Raw genomic sequence first — 13,928 nt, forward strand, 5'->3', positions numbered from 1 at the left:
AAACCTACAGCCATGCCATGGGAGGCGGCGTCCGAAGAGTCTGCAGTTAGAGCAAGCGAGGCAAGCTTCCTGCTCACCATTGCACAGTCACTGTGTTCTGGCCTGCGTGCAGGACCCAGACAGACTGGAAAAACTCTGGAGGAGAGCAGGAAGATGCAAAAATGAAGACTGGCTGTTCTCAACCAACATTTGGAGGTCATGAAAAAGAGCAGACTGATGGAATATGGCTTCAGACAGCAAAAGCCAGAGCACAGGGCAGAAATGCTAGGTTTCTTTTTCACATTTTTTTTATACTAGTAAAATAGACATACATAAAATTTACCATCTTCACCAGTTTCAGGTGCAATTCAGTGGCTTTAAATATAATTCACATGGTCTGTGCAGCCATTACACCCAAATTTCTCCAGAACCTTTCACCTTCCCAACTTGAAATGCTGTGCCCATTAAACAAAAACTTCCCGTTCCCTCCTCCCCACCATGCTGAGCACTCACCATTCTACTTTCTCTTTCTATGCATTTGACTACTCTAGGTCCCTCACATAAGTCAGATCGTGCAATATCTGTCCTTTTGTGTCTGGCTTATTTCACTTAACAAATTCCATCCATGTTGCGGCACATGTCAGAATTTCCTTCCTCTGTAAGGCTGACGAATATTCCATTGTATGTCTATACCACTATTCAATCATCAATGGATATTTGGATTCTTTCTGCTTTTTGGCCACCGTGAATAATGCTGCTATGACTATGATGGTTCCAATATCTTCTGAATCCTGGCTTTCAGTCATCCTGGATATATATCCAGAAATGGAAATGCTGGAGTATCTAATGATTTTCATTCAATTATTTCAGGATCTGCCGTATTGTTTTCCACAGGGGCTCTGCTACTATCAATGCACAAGGCTTCCAGTTTCTCCACATCCTTACTGACCCTTGTTACTTTCTGTTTGTTGAGTAAAGGCCATCCTCATGGGTGTGAAGGGAAATGCCGGATTTTGATGGACTCTAAGAAGGAACTATCTCCCAATAAGATCTGTCTGATGAGAGTCTGCCCCAGTTTTGGGGTAGATAAGTCAGAAGCTAGCCTCGAGAAGTGCTAACCCACTTCCAGAATTGAGGGTCTCTGAATCTGTAATGCGCAATGGCACTTGAGTGGCCTCATTTCTTGGGCTGATCCATGTGAGTAATGCATGAACTGCAAGGACTTATTGGGAGAGACCACAAACTGGTGGTCCCCAAATCTGACGCACAGATGTGCTTTGTTTAGTACATATGTCCCCAAACTTGGAGACTTGTCAATACATTGAGATTTCCTGCTTCTCCCGGAAGATGGGACAATACGGCAACAATGGTCTGCAGTCCCTGGAGTGGAGAAGCCAGGAGGTGCCCTGACTTCCCTGTTCAACAGCATGCAGCCCACTCCCACCCCTGCTCCCATTGTCCATCGAGACAAGCTACTTAATCACAAATGAATGGTGAATTAAGTGATTTCTGTACTTAAAGAGCTTTCAGTAAGTATACAACTCTTTGGCGAAAGCATGTGAAATGAGACGTTACTACATTTATTATTTTTCCCCGTGTTCATATGTTTCGTTACTTCGTTAAATTTTAAAGCATTTTAACGGGATAAAGTCTAAGGTAGTAGCATTAACATGTTTCACAGAAAGGATCATGACTTGTCATTGTGGTATTTGGTCCGTGACAGCCGGGACTGTGGTTGCTTTTTCACATTGTACATCCAAAGCATACTTGGTGTAGGTTGGTAATATGCATGCAATGTCATTATTAAGTATTGAGTGTATTTTGCAGTGAGTTGAATGCAGTTGTCCAGCATAGTAACTAGCGGAGTGACACGGGTACTTAAAATAGTGTGTAACTCAAAGCATTCACTGAAGGGCACCCAGGGGCTCAACTGGTTAAGTGTTGGACTCATGATTTCTGCTCAGGTCATGATCTCAAGGGCCTGAGATCGACACCCCCCACCCCCACCTCCAGGTCTATGCCCAGCGGGGAGTCTGCTGGAGATTCTCTTCCTTTTCCTCTCTCTCTGCCCCTCCCCCTGCTCACGCTCACTCTCTCTAAAATAAATAAATAAATCTTCTTTTTAAAAAGGCATTCATTTATTCAAAGTACATTAAGACAACTAAATTTGTCTCCTGACTTTAGTCCTTTAAAGGATAAAATTCCAAACTAGGATTTGGTTAAACATTATTAAAATTTATATATATAAACTTTGTTTTGTTTGGTTGGTTGGTTGGTTTTTAATTCAATTTTATTTATTTATTTTTGGTCTAAAAATCCTTTCTCTGAATTCAGAGCAATTCCAAGTTCATAAAGTAATTTTTTTTTTCAAAATTCTATCCATCTATTTGACACAGAGAGAGACCACAAGTAGGCAGAGAGGCAGGCAGAGAGAGAGAGAGGAGGTAGCAGACTTTACGCCGAGCAGAGAGCCCAACGCGGGACCCGATCCCAGGACCCCGAGATCACCACCTGAGCCGATGGCAGAGGCTCAACCCACCGAGCCACCCAGGTGCCCCTAAATTTTGTTTTTTACTTTGTTCTTTCTTATTATTTTTTAAAAATTTTTGCTTGCCTATCTGTTTGTTTTGGACATAGAGAAGTGTTAAAAGGGAAAGGGTAGTGCTCATTCAGAACTGTACTTTTCTGTAAGACTATAATGTAGACTTGAAAGTAATCCAATGTGGGTTATGATTTATGTCAGATGAATGCCAAATAATACGGGGTCATTTATTTTGTTTCAGGCACAACAATGGGGGTGAAGGAGGGAGAATAGGTTGGTTTAAAACAAATCAAATCATGAAAACCTCAATAAATGTTTTATAAGTGAAATTTATAACTGAATGAATGCCACAGTGCCTAAAATTCCTGCTATTAAAGTCACTGCACTGGGATAAAGCATGGGGAATCCAGAAAGCAGAAGTAATATATTCAAACTTTGCCTCTAGTAGCCAAAGAAAATGAAAACTTATCCCATGGGAGCCTAGAGGGTAGAGCTTGAAGAAGTTTCCAGCAAAACTTCTTTGAGATCTTGCGTTTTGACTTACAGTTTATGCAGAGTTTGGACCCCATGGCGTAGCCCATGCCATCAGGAACATTTACTGTGCCTGGGGCGTCGCACATCGGATTCATTGAAATCCCACACCAAATTCATAGAGTAAGGAATTTGTAGTCATTAGCCCCCATTTTCCATAAGAAAAACCAAGGTACTTAGTATATCCACACATATCTTAATAAAAGTATGTCTAAAATTATTTGAATGTTAAATTACTTTAATTCTCCCCAACAAATATTGGAGTGGAAGGAGCATTCCAGAAAGATGGCCATGTTTATTCTATGATATCTTAGACTTTCTGGCTACTTCATATATATTCCTCTTTGAAAAAAATATGATAGCAATCTATTCGTACTGCTGAAGACATCAGCACTGAGTAGCTAATATATTATTGTTGCTGGTTTTAAATGCCTAAATTTTAAATTAAAAGAATCATAACTATATGTTTCAGTATTGTGGGCAATAAAAGAGAAAAAAAATGAGTAGCTCTCATTATCCCATTGGCTATCATTTTTGGAGAATGTAAACATGCAAATTGGGAGAAAACAAGAACAGGGATATTTTGAATATAGAAAGACGGTGAGCCTGGCCTGCTGATTGAGGGTAGCTTTGGTGGGCAGTGCAGTGGTTACACTAGATGCTGAAAGGAACAGTGCGGCTGAGAGCACACGTGGGCACCCAACATGCTGCCAGGGGGCGAGGAGAAGGACCAAGGAGGCAAAAACCTGGGCCACTTAATAATTTTACTAAGAGTGCTGGACTGAGATAGTTCTAGATCCTGGAGGACTGGAGGATAAAGGCTTCTCTTTAGGCAACCAATTCTGCTTGCTCTTCTCTTTTCTTTCTCTCTTCCTTTTTTTTTTTTTTTTTTTACATTTTTATTAGCTGCTATATTGATCAGCTGGAGTTACCATAACAAAATACCATTGACTAGGTGGCTTAAACAATAGAAATTTATTTTCTCACAGTTCTGGTGACTGAAAGTCTGAGTTTAAGGTGTCAGCATGGTCAAGTTCTGGTGAGGGTCTCTTTCTGGCTTTGATTGATTGATTGATTGATTTTTAAGTAATCTCTGTACCCAACCTATGTCTCCAATTCATGACCCCAAGATTAAGAGTCACATGCTCCACTGACTGAGCGAGCCAGGTGTCACTCTTTCTAGCTTTTAGATGGCTGTCATCTTCCTGTATCCTCACAGAGCCTTTCTCAGAGAAAAAGAAAGAGAGAGAGATTGCTCTTCAGCATCTCTTCCTATAAAGGCACCAATCTCATCATGGGGGGCCCACCTTCATGACCCATGTAAACCTAACTACGTTCCAAAGTCCCCATCCCCAAATACTATCATATTGGGAGGTAGGAGTTCCACATATGAATTTTGGAAGAACACAAACATTCAGTCTATAGCATTTATTAATTATTTGCTTCATATTGGTCTGGGTTTATTATTACTTCTCACGCAGCTTAATTTCCTGTTCTCAGAGTTCTTAGCTGACAGGGAGAATTTCTGTGCTTTAAAAGGAAAACAACAACAAAAACAAACAAACAACAACAACAAAAAAAATCCAAGGTTTTTTTTTTTTTCTTTAAAGATTTTATTTATTTATTTATTTGAGAGAGAGAGAAAGTGACAGAAAGTATGAGTGGGGCGGGAGAGGGAGAAGCAGACTTCCCGCCAGTCATGGAGCCCAATGAGGGATTGATCCCAGGACCTTGAGATTAGGACCTGAGCCAATGACAGACGTTTTCGTCTAAAAAAAGCCACTCAGGCGCCCCTCAGTTTTTTGTTTTTGTTTTTGTTTTTTTCCTTAATCATCTCAGTCTTATGGATAATAACAAAGAAGCATTAATTAAAATAAGACTTGGGAGTTCTGTAAAATCTAGAGTCAATGTTAATATTACTATTTACTCAGCAATGGTATTCCCAGTGGTTTGTGCAATGTTTTGCACGCAGTAGTACTTAAATAGTTGGTGAATGAATGAATGAATCAAAAGAACTTCATCAATCTAATTTCAGTCAGTGTACAGAATTCACCTCATATGAGTCAAATAAAGAACCTCTAACGAAGGGACTGCCCACAGAGCTACGGATAAGGTTATGGGGAATAAATGAGGACTCTCGAGACATCTAGAGACTAGCTGTGGTGGGAGGCTATTACCCCCACTCGAACTGAAGGAACAAGGGGTGAAAATAGTAATCCCAAACCCAATGAGGTCTGAGTTGTGCTCAGAACTTATATTCATGGAAGGACAGAATTACAGCCAAGGCATCAAAGCCGGAAAAGAAGAGAGAAAAAATAGCCTTAGCCTTCTGCCCCTCCCCCACTCTTTTCCTCTCATGAGTACCTGCTGTTGACTGGACCTAACTGTAGCAAGCCAGCCAGGGAACTTCGGTGATGCAGTCACCTGGGGTCGATTCCTGGAGCACAGAACAAAGCAGAGGAAGGAGGAGAACTGAGAGAAACGAAGGTAGAAGAACCAATCCGCAGGGTTGAACCACCCACCAGTGTGTCCATTTCTGCCTAAATGTGTTTGGGTTTATTTTCATTTTTTATTTTTTTTTTTAATTTTTGGTTACTTTTAGAAATTACTTTGTTCTCTTTAGTAATGTAACAATGCATATGGCCATGGGAGCTCACACATTTTCAGGCAACTGAAAGCAGCATTTCCTGGGGAGAGGAGCAGGGCATCTGGGCTTAACTCCTTCCCTATTAGATAAAAGCTGGGAGTCTCTTGGCCTCTAAGGCATGAAACATGGCCCATCTGTTCCTTAGGCTTCTGCCTGATTGATATAGAGAGATCATTAAGGGCTGAAGTAGAATACTAGTCATTGGATTAAAATATTATAGCTCCAAGTGAAAGTGGGCTAATAACATGGTTTGGAGCAATTTCTTTCCTGAGCCATGCCTCAGCTTCCCCAGCCATAGGAATGTTTTAAAAAGTTAATGTGAAAAGGAATTAGGGAACCCTTGCTGGTCCAGTATGTTCTCCCCCGACTCCATATGTAACTATGTTGACACTCAGATAGAAATATTGCTGAACAAACTACTTATCTTATGCAAAAGACACAACAAAGCTTCTCATGGACACCCTACAAAGAAGCAAACTCTTCAAGGACTCAGAATATGTTAAAAAACAAAAACAAAAACAAAAAAACAGTCAGCAACCTAACCTTCTCTAAAACAACAAACGACCTGGCACAAATGAAGCTTGAACTTCCTGGGGTGCAAATTTCTGAAGGCATGACCTGCGGAAACTAAGTAATTCCCGCCATGCCTGTTTTCTGTTTTTCAGGACATCCAACAGGAATTAGATGGCAGCCAGTCCTCTGTGCTCTTTGAGAACCAGGCAGATGCCAAAGGGAGTCTTGGTCTCTGAAGCTTTTACAAACAGAATGTCCACAGAGCAGCTCATCTCTCGGAGTGTAACTCCACACTCATTTGCTAACCCATTCACCAGCATCTGTTTACCGAAAGGACACTTGCTGAACCAGTTGTGCTCAGATCCCGGGACAAGCTTGTCAACTGTCCTTTATCCATTCTGTGCCGTCCTGTCATTTTGAGCGGTTTATAGGTATCGTTTTTTGTTATTGTTGTTGTTGTTGTTGTTGTCTGTCCTGAACATTTCACAAAGTTCCATTTTCCTCATTGTCCCTCAGGTATGTAATCGTGAAACGTGTTAGAAGGATGAGGTTCCAGGAGCAGCTGCTGTTAAAAGTGCCCATCCTTCCAACGAGAAAATGACCCTACTGACCTGCTGTCAGGGCTCAGGGTTGGGTGACTCATCGTTTCTGCTTTAAGAGTAATAGATTTGAACGGATATATTGACATTCTTCCAAGGTACCTATGAACTCCAATGAAAGACTTCTATAAGACAACTGGCCGAGGCTAAGTATACCGCTGGCCAACACTGGAATGGAATCAAAAGTTGGACTTCAGAAACACTCTTTTCATAAAGGTATAGACAGTGTATTTTGAAATGTCTGCAGAGTTTCTGCTTGGAAGATATAGCATCTCCTTTCTCCTGACTTTTTTTTTTTTTAATGGTTTCCGGCTTTTAATCAATAGTATCTATATTCTCAGGGTGTCTGGGTGCCTCAGTCAGGTTAAGCCTCTGACTTCAACTCAGGTCATGATCTCAAGGTCCCGGGATCGAGCCCTGAGTCTGACTCCCTGTTCAGTGGGGACTCTGCTTGTCCATTTGCTCCTACTGCCACTCGTGCGTGCACACTCTCTCCCTCTCTCTCAAATAAATAAATAAAATATTTAATAAAATAAATAAAATAAAATTTTTAAAAACAATATCCATATTCTCAATGGAGTTTATTTCTATGGTTTGGGAAATATTTTGGTAAATTTTCAAAGTTTATTTCTAGCCCCCAGAGTTACTCTTTGTTCACATTTGAGAACCTTCCAGAAACTAGTTCAATAATATCAAACCAATGCTGAATTTACCATGTACAATATTTAAATTCCCTAATTTTTTATGTTGTTCTATCAAATGCTTCTAAGCTCTGGCTTGCAAAATTGGTTTAAATCCATCAGGATGCATCAATATGCTTTCACATTACCCTATGTTTGAGCTCTAGTTTTCTAAAATATCAAACAGTCACTAGTCAGAGCCCAGCTAGCAGCATCATCCAATAATTCAGTCCTTCCAGTTCCTCATCTGTGAAATACCAGGGCCAACCTGTGTGATCTGCTAGGCACCTTTTGGTCATAAAATTTTGTGATTTTAATTTGAAGCTCTAATTTTCCCTCCTTATTAAAAATATTAAAATATGTGCGTAAATGATGGAAGAGAGGGAACCTATTAGCTAACTCCCATGACGCTATCATGTGCCGTTGTATACAGAAGGACTTTTAATCCAATAAAAAAGGCATAGCCAGCCTTTTTTCAGTCACAGAAAAGATGCATTTGGAGTTCAAGGTAACTTGGCCTTACCTTCTGTGAGGTATCAAACCACATGAAATCTAGCCAAAAAAATGGGTGGAGGCAGACCAGCATGACTATGGATGGAAGAGATAGGAATCATGGAGGCAAGAGTATAAAAGGGAAACTCACTGGAAGCTTTTTGATTCGCTTCTTCTCTCATTTTATTGGCTGGTCACCAAAAATTATGATACTTGGTGGGCAATAGTTTTGCTTTTTGTTATTCTGATGGCATTATGCCACACAATGCATGGTCAAAAGTTGCTTGGCACGTGGGTTGGGTAAACAACCTTGCCAAGATGTCCCACTGGGTGTCCCACAGTGGGTAAAGGCGATGGGGAATGGAATAGACAAAGGGAAAGATAGACATTGTAAAGAAACTGAATCAGAACTGATCATGGCCAGAGAGAGGGGCTGGGAGAAAAGCCACAATGCACGAGGGGACTTGGAAGAGACAGCAGTATGATTTGAGGCAGGTCAGAAGGTGACTGGGTCAAGCAACAAAGAAGTACATTAAGCAACCAGACAAATCAGTTGGAAAAATGCATGAAAGTGGGGAGCAGCTGCTTAGGGGAGTTTTCATTCGTGTAGGAAAAAAACAAAAAACAAAAAAACAACAACACCCAGAGGAGTTAAATTGATAGAGAAGCTAAGAATCCTGGCACATAAGGCTTTAGAGACAAGAGATTTAGTCCCAACTGGGGTTCAAGTTTGGAATGAATAAGGATGGCCGAAGTGACCCAGTCATTAGAGGTGACAGGTTGGACCTGGTGAGGAAACATAGATCCCAGGGATCAGGAATTTACCTACTCTAAATATAACTTGTATTCTGAGACGGTGCAGAGTTGAAAAACAATTGGTAAGATATTTAAGGGAAAGATCCCAAGTGCATGAATTTGGACGAAAGGCACCCAAAAATGCTCAGAAGTGTTTCCTGTGCCAGGTTTTCTGTCAGGTCATATGATTTTGAAAGCATGGTTTATCCAAATTGTGACAAAATTTGCTGATCCCAGCCAGGCCCTGACCTCCTAAGAACACAAGTACAGATTACAGCAAATGCCTCTCTCTGTGTAAATGATGACTGGTCATCGTCACCACATACTGATTTACAACACGTGAGGTCCAGGCCAGGAGAGACGCCAGACCCATTTCTCTGCCTTGGGACAAGCACTAATTATTTAAAATGTCAAATGTGGAGCACTTTGGGGGTAAAGAGTGTCCTGAGGCAGAGAGCTCAGGGCCTGGGAATGAGAGAGAGAGACCCTTAGTGGTTTCACTTTCCTTAAAGGGCCTGGGGCCAAAAGACACTCAGACCCTGCGTTCAGAATAGTCAGCTTCTCCCCAAGGCTGGATATATTCCAAAGGACTTGTTGAACACCTAATTCTCCTCTGCGATGGTTGATGTTATGTGTCAACTGGATTGGGCTGAGGGATGCCCAGAGAGCTGGTAAAATGTTATTTCTTGGTATGTCTGTGATGGTTTTTCCAAAAGAGATTACCATTTGAGTCATTAGATCAGCTTCACAAATAAGGGTGGACATTAATTGTTGAAGGCCCCAAATAGAACAGTGTTGGAGGAAGGGCAAATCCCCTTTCTTTGATTGAGCTGGGACATCCATCTTCTCCCGTGCTCACACATGGGTTCTTGGGGTTCTCAGCCCTTTGGGACTTGGACTGAATCGCACCACTGGCTTTCCTGGTTTTCATCTTGTAAATAGCAGATCGTGGGACTTCTTGGCCTCCACAACCATATGAACTGATTCCTATAATAAATCTCCTCTTTTCTATACTTATATATATCCTACGGATTCTGTTACTCTGGAAGATCCTGTCTGATACAGCCTCTCCATGTTTCATAAGGGATCTCATCAGAGGAACCAGTCCTGGGGCACAGAAAACCTACTCTCAACTCCTGAAGCTAAGTGTGTTTCACTTTATGAAAAGTTGAAACATATTTGCAATTGGATCCCCAGAGCTCTGGGGAACACCCAGAGAAGTTCTTTAACTGCATCTTTAATTTTTAATTTTTTATTAACATATAATGTATTATTAGCCCCAGGGGTACAGGTCTGTGAATCATCAGGTTTACACGATTCACAGCACTCACCATAGCACATACCCTCTCCAACGTCCATAACCCCACCTTCCTTCTCCCAACCCCCCTCCCCCCAGCAACCCTCAGTTTGTTTTGTGAGATGAACAGTCTCTTATGGTTTGTCTCCCTCCCAACCCCATCTTTTAAACTGCATCTTAATTAAGTTCTAGGGCAGAGATTCTCAAACCCTTTGGAATCAGGACTCCTTTATACTCTTAAAAGGTATAGAGGGTTCCAGAGAAGTTTTGTGTACATGGGTTATGTCTGTTGATGTTCACTATATCATGAATCACAACTGCAGAATTTAGAAAATATTTACTTATTAATTCACATATAATAAAAATAAACTCAATTTAAGATAACATATTCATGAAAAATAACTATATTTTTCAGGGAAGCTAGGTGGCTCAATCGCTAAGCATCTGCCTTTGGCTCAGGTCATGATCCTGATGTCCTGAAATATAGCCCCATATCGGGCTCCCTGCTCAGATGGAACCTGCTTTTCCCTCTCCAACTCCCCCAGACTTGTGTTCCCTCTCTCGCTATCCGTCTCTGTCATAAATAAATAAAATCTTAAAATTAAAAAACTGTATTTTTCAAAACAAAATTTCAGTGAGAAGAGTAGCCTTGTTTTATATTTCTAAAATCGCTATTATGTCTGGCTTAGTAAAAGAGAGCTGGATTCTTACATCTGCTTCCACATTCACATTGTTGTGATATGCTGCTTTGGTTAAAGGCGCACATGAAGAAAAGCAAGCTTCATACAGATATGTAGTAGGAGGAAGGGAGGAGTATTTTAACAACCTTTCTAGATCATTGTGGCTATTCTTCTTTGACACCACACCAAAACTTGATGAGTGGCAATTTCTTAAAAATCACTTATGGTGCCAAATCCGAAACTGTATCAATGAACTTTTTATACTCTTAGACTAAAATCCACTGGTCTACCTTGTACACTGAACGGATCCTTCACCATGAATGTGAAACATCATGCATTGGTCATTTGGAAAATATTGGTTCACTGAGTTATGCTGTTCCTCCAAAATGTTGACACAATATATAAAAGTCATATTCATTAACATCACCATGGATCTCATCAGAGAAGCCTGTATTAGGAAGCTGTTAAACTCGCAGTGATGGATACAAGTTATCTAAAATTCTAATTTTCACTTATAAGTACAAATACTATCATTGCCAAAAAATACCGTGCATTGTTTTTCTTGAAGTTACAGGATTACTTTATTCATTTTTTGGAGAAATATCCAACATCTGCATAACTGCAATTTGTCCATCAGTCATCTTTCAAGAAAAAATAGTATTCCATGAAAAACACAGCCATATCAAACAATCTCACAACCGATTTTCCTTGTGACAACTGCTGTATGTCTGTATGCACCAGGAGTACTTTCTATGTGCCAACCATTTTGTCACAAAGAGTATTTAAAAGTCTCATACTTGGGCATCTGGGTGGCTCAGTGGGTTAAGCTGCTGCCTTCGGCTCAGGTCATGATCTCAGGGTCCTGGGATCCGGTCCCGCATTGGGCTCTTTGCTTCACAGGGAGCCTGCTTCCCCCCCCCCTCTCTGTCTACTTGCGATCTCTGTCTGTCAAATAAACAATATCTTTAAAAATAAATAAATAAAAGTCTCATACTCAAGGGTTGAGCTTTGATAAAATTAGTAGATTTTATTGCTTCATCAAGGAAACTTTATAATGAATCTTCCTTTTTTTCCCCCTCTAAGTGCATGGTGGTAGACTATGACTACTAATACATTTTGGAGCCATTGCCTTGATTCAAGCTGCTAAGCTACCAGCATTTTATTCCCATTGCTTTTGCATCATCAGTAGAAATATGAACATGGATAAAAGGGCAAATAACATCTTAGTATTATTACAAAAATACTCACGGACCCCTCGAGAGATCACACACCTTTCTAGGGGAAGTGCTCCCTCTGTCTCCTTCTCTAGCAATACTTGGGCTAGGATAGAATGCACTCCTGTGAGTGCTGTGGGGTGTGTGGACCTGGCGATTCATGGACTTGTACCCCTGGGGACCAAAATATATGTTTATAAAAAATTAAAAATTAAAAAAAAAAAAGAATGCACTCCTGTGAGAGAGAGCATTTATAAAACATCTTCTTAAAATGCCCAATTCTGAGAAAATCTATTCTAATCTCACATCTGAGAAGTGACATAGATGGGGGTGGCGAGAGTACTATAATTATTAAGATAAAATATTCTTTTTTTTAAAAAAAATCTATTTATTTGACAGAGAGAGAGAGAGCATGAGCAGGGAGGAGGAGCAGAGCGAGAGGGAGAAGCAGGCTCCCCGTGGAGCAGAGAGCCCCATGTGGGGCTCGATCCCAGAACCCTGGGATCATGACCTGATCCAAAGGCAGACGCTTAACCAACAGATTCACCCAGGCACCCCAATGAAATATTCTTTTAAAAGTTTGGACTGTGGGCTGAAACAAATGGAATATCCCAAGGTAATGACTATGGACAAGAATAATCCAAGTTAAAGGTTCATGACTATGTGCATCCAAAAGGCATGCATTCCCAAAATCACTTATTCATTTGATTTGGAAATCTAGTGTAGCAACTTCTAGCTATCTATCTCCCTAATATTGTAGATTGGTCGAACATTAAAATTAGTTTGCTTTCTCTGAACATATAACCATTGAGGGGGAAATGCCAGTGCCCTTGAAGTGTGCTTTGTAGCAGACAGATACCAAGCTGAGAGTTAAACGAAACTGTCCTGTCCTTGTTTCCATTTTCTGTTGCTGTGCACTACTTCGGATAATTTTTGGGAAGTGGTAGAGGTATGAATAAATTCAATTAAAAATGCTTTTGGCTGTTGATTGAATACCTGTATAATTAAAAGTTGACAGCATTTGCCTTTAAAAAGTCGGGAAATGTACGCTACTTTGAGAAAAGGCCTGAAGTATGTTTTCGATTATAGTGTACTAAGCATTATAAAGAGTCATAGCAATTCAGGAAGACAGAGGTGGTGAGTCTATGCAAAGTACTGGTTCTTTAAATCCTAGCTAAAGGTTGGAGCATGCAGTGTTAAGAGTGTTGTGACCGTTCTGTTTACCCTGTGTTAGGTTTGTAGATACCTCATACTCAGGGCAATGAGTCTACTTGGAATGCATGGGCTCTAACACCATTCACATATTAATTTCAAGTCCAATGCTACTGACAATAGTCAAAGTCATGGTAAGTTGAGTTTGATCTGAGTTGGACAGTCGTTCCTTCTCAAATTATAACTCAGGGAAACTCAGACGACCGGTTTTCTTAAGCCAACACTCAGGGAAGAATTGGTTTAAGAATGATGCTCCATTTTAAACTTGACTGCTCCCAGTTTTGGTTTTAGATTGAATTCAAGCAGGTGTTTCAAAACCCGCTTCGGATAGCATTACTTGTCACACGGGGAAGCTGAATCTTTCCAGGAGTTGGCAGGGAGGGTTTCATCCTGATATTTCATTATCAATGAGAAACATCTTATGGGAGATCCAACTCTTTAAGCGTCTCTAATAAAAGGACACAATATACGGTCTTATTGTTATTTTTAAGAGGGTTATAGAGATTTATCCACCCGGGCTGTTGTTAACACCACTCAGGTTGTGAGAATCAGGCTAGAACCTCCAAGAGGCATTAGCTATCTGTGTAAACTCACAGAGTGTCATTTTAACGTTCTGTATCTCCACCATGCCTCCACCTTCTTTGATGAAAAAGTCTATTTTAAAAATGGTAAGAAAATATTTAACATAATAAGATGATGAGTCAGAGTTTTTAAAAAGCTAAAAAGGGAAGATGTAGTTAAATAATT

General features: G+C 40.5%; 1 long non-coding RNA gene across 2 annotated transcripts in view; it reads left to right on the top strand.

Annotated features, from left to right (window-relative positions):
* LOC309863776 overlaps positions 1 to 7,367 on the top strand; it is a 32,266-nt gene extending 24,899 nt beyond the window's left edge. For both annotated transcript variants that reach the window (XR_014311250.1, XR_014311251.1), the window contains 2 exons: positions 2,376 to 2,530; positions 6,365 to 7,367. This is a non-coding gene — a long non-coding RNA (uncharacterized lncRNA). The remainder of the gene's footprint in view (positions 1 to 2,375; positions 2,531 to 6,364) is intronic.
* The last annotated feature ends 6,561 nt before the right edge of the window (positions 7,368 to 13,928 follow it).

The sequence above is a fragment of the Mustela nivalis genome (genome assembly GCF_964662115.1).
Source record: "Mustela nivalis genome assembly, chromosome: 4".
Classification (NCBI taxonomy): Eukaryota; Metazoa; Chordata; class Mammalia; order Carnivora; family Mustelidae; genus Mustela; species Mustela nivalis.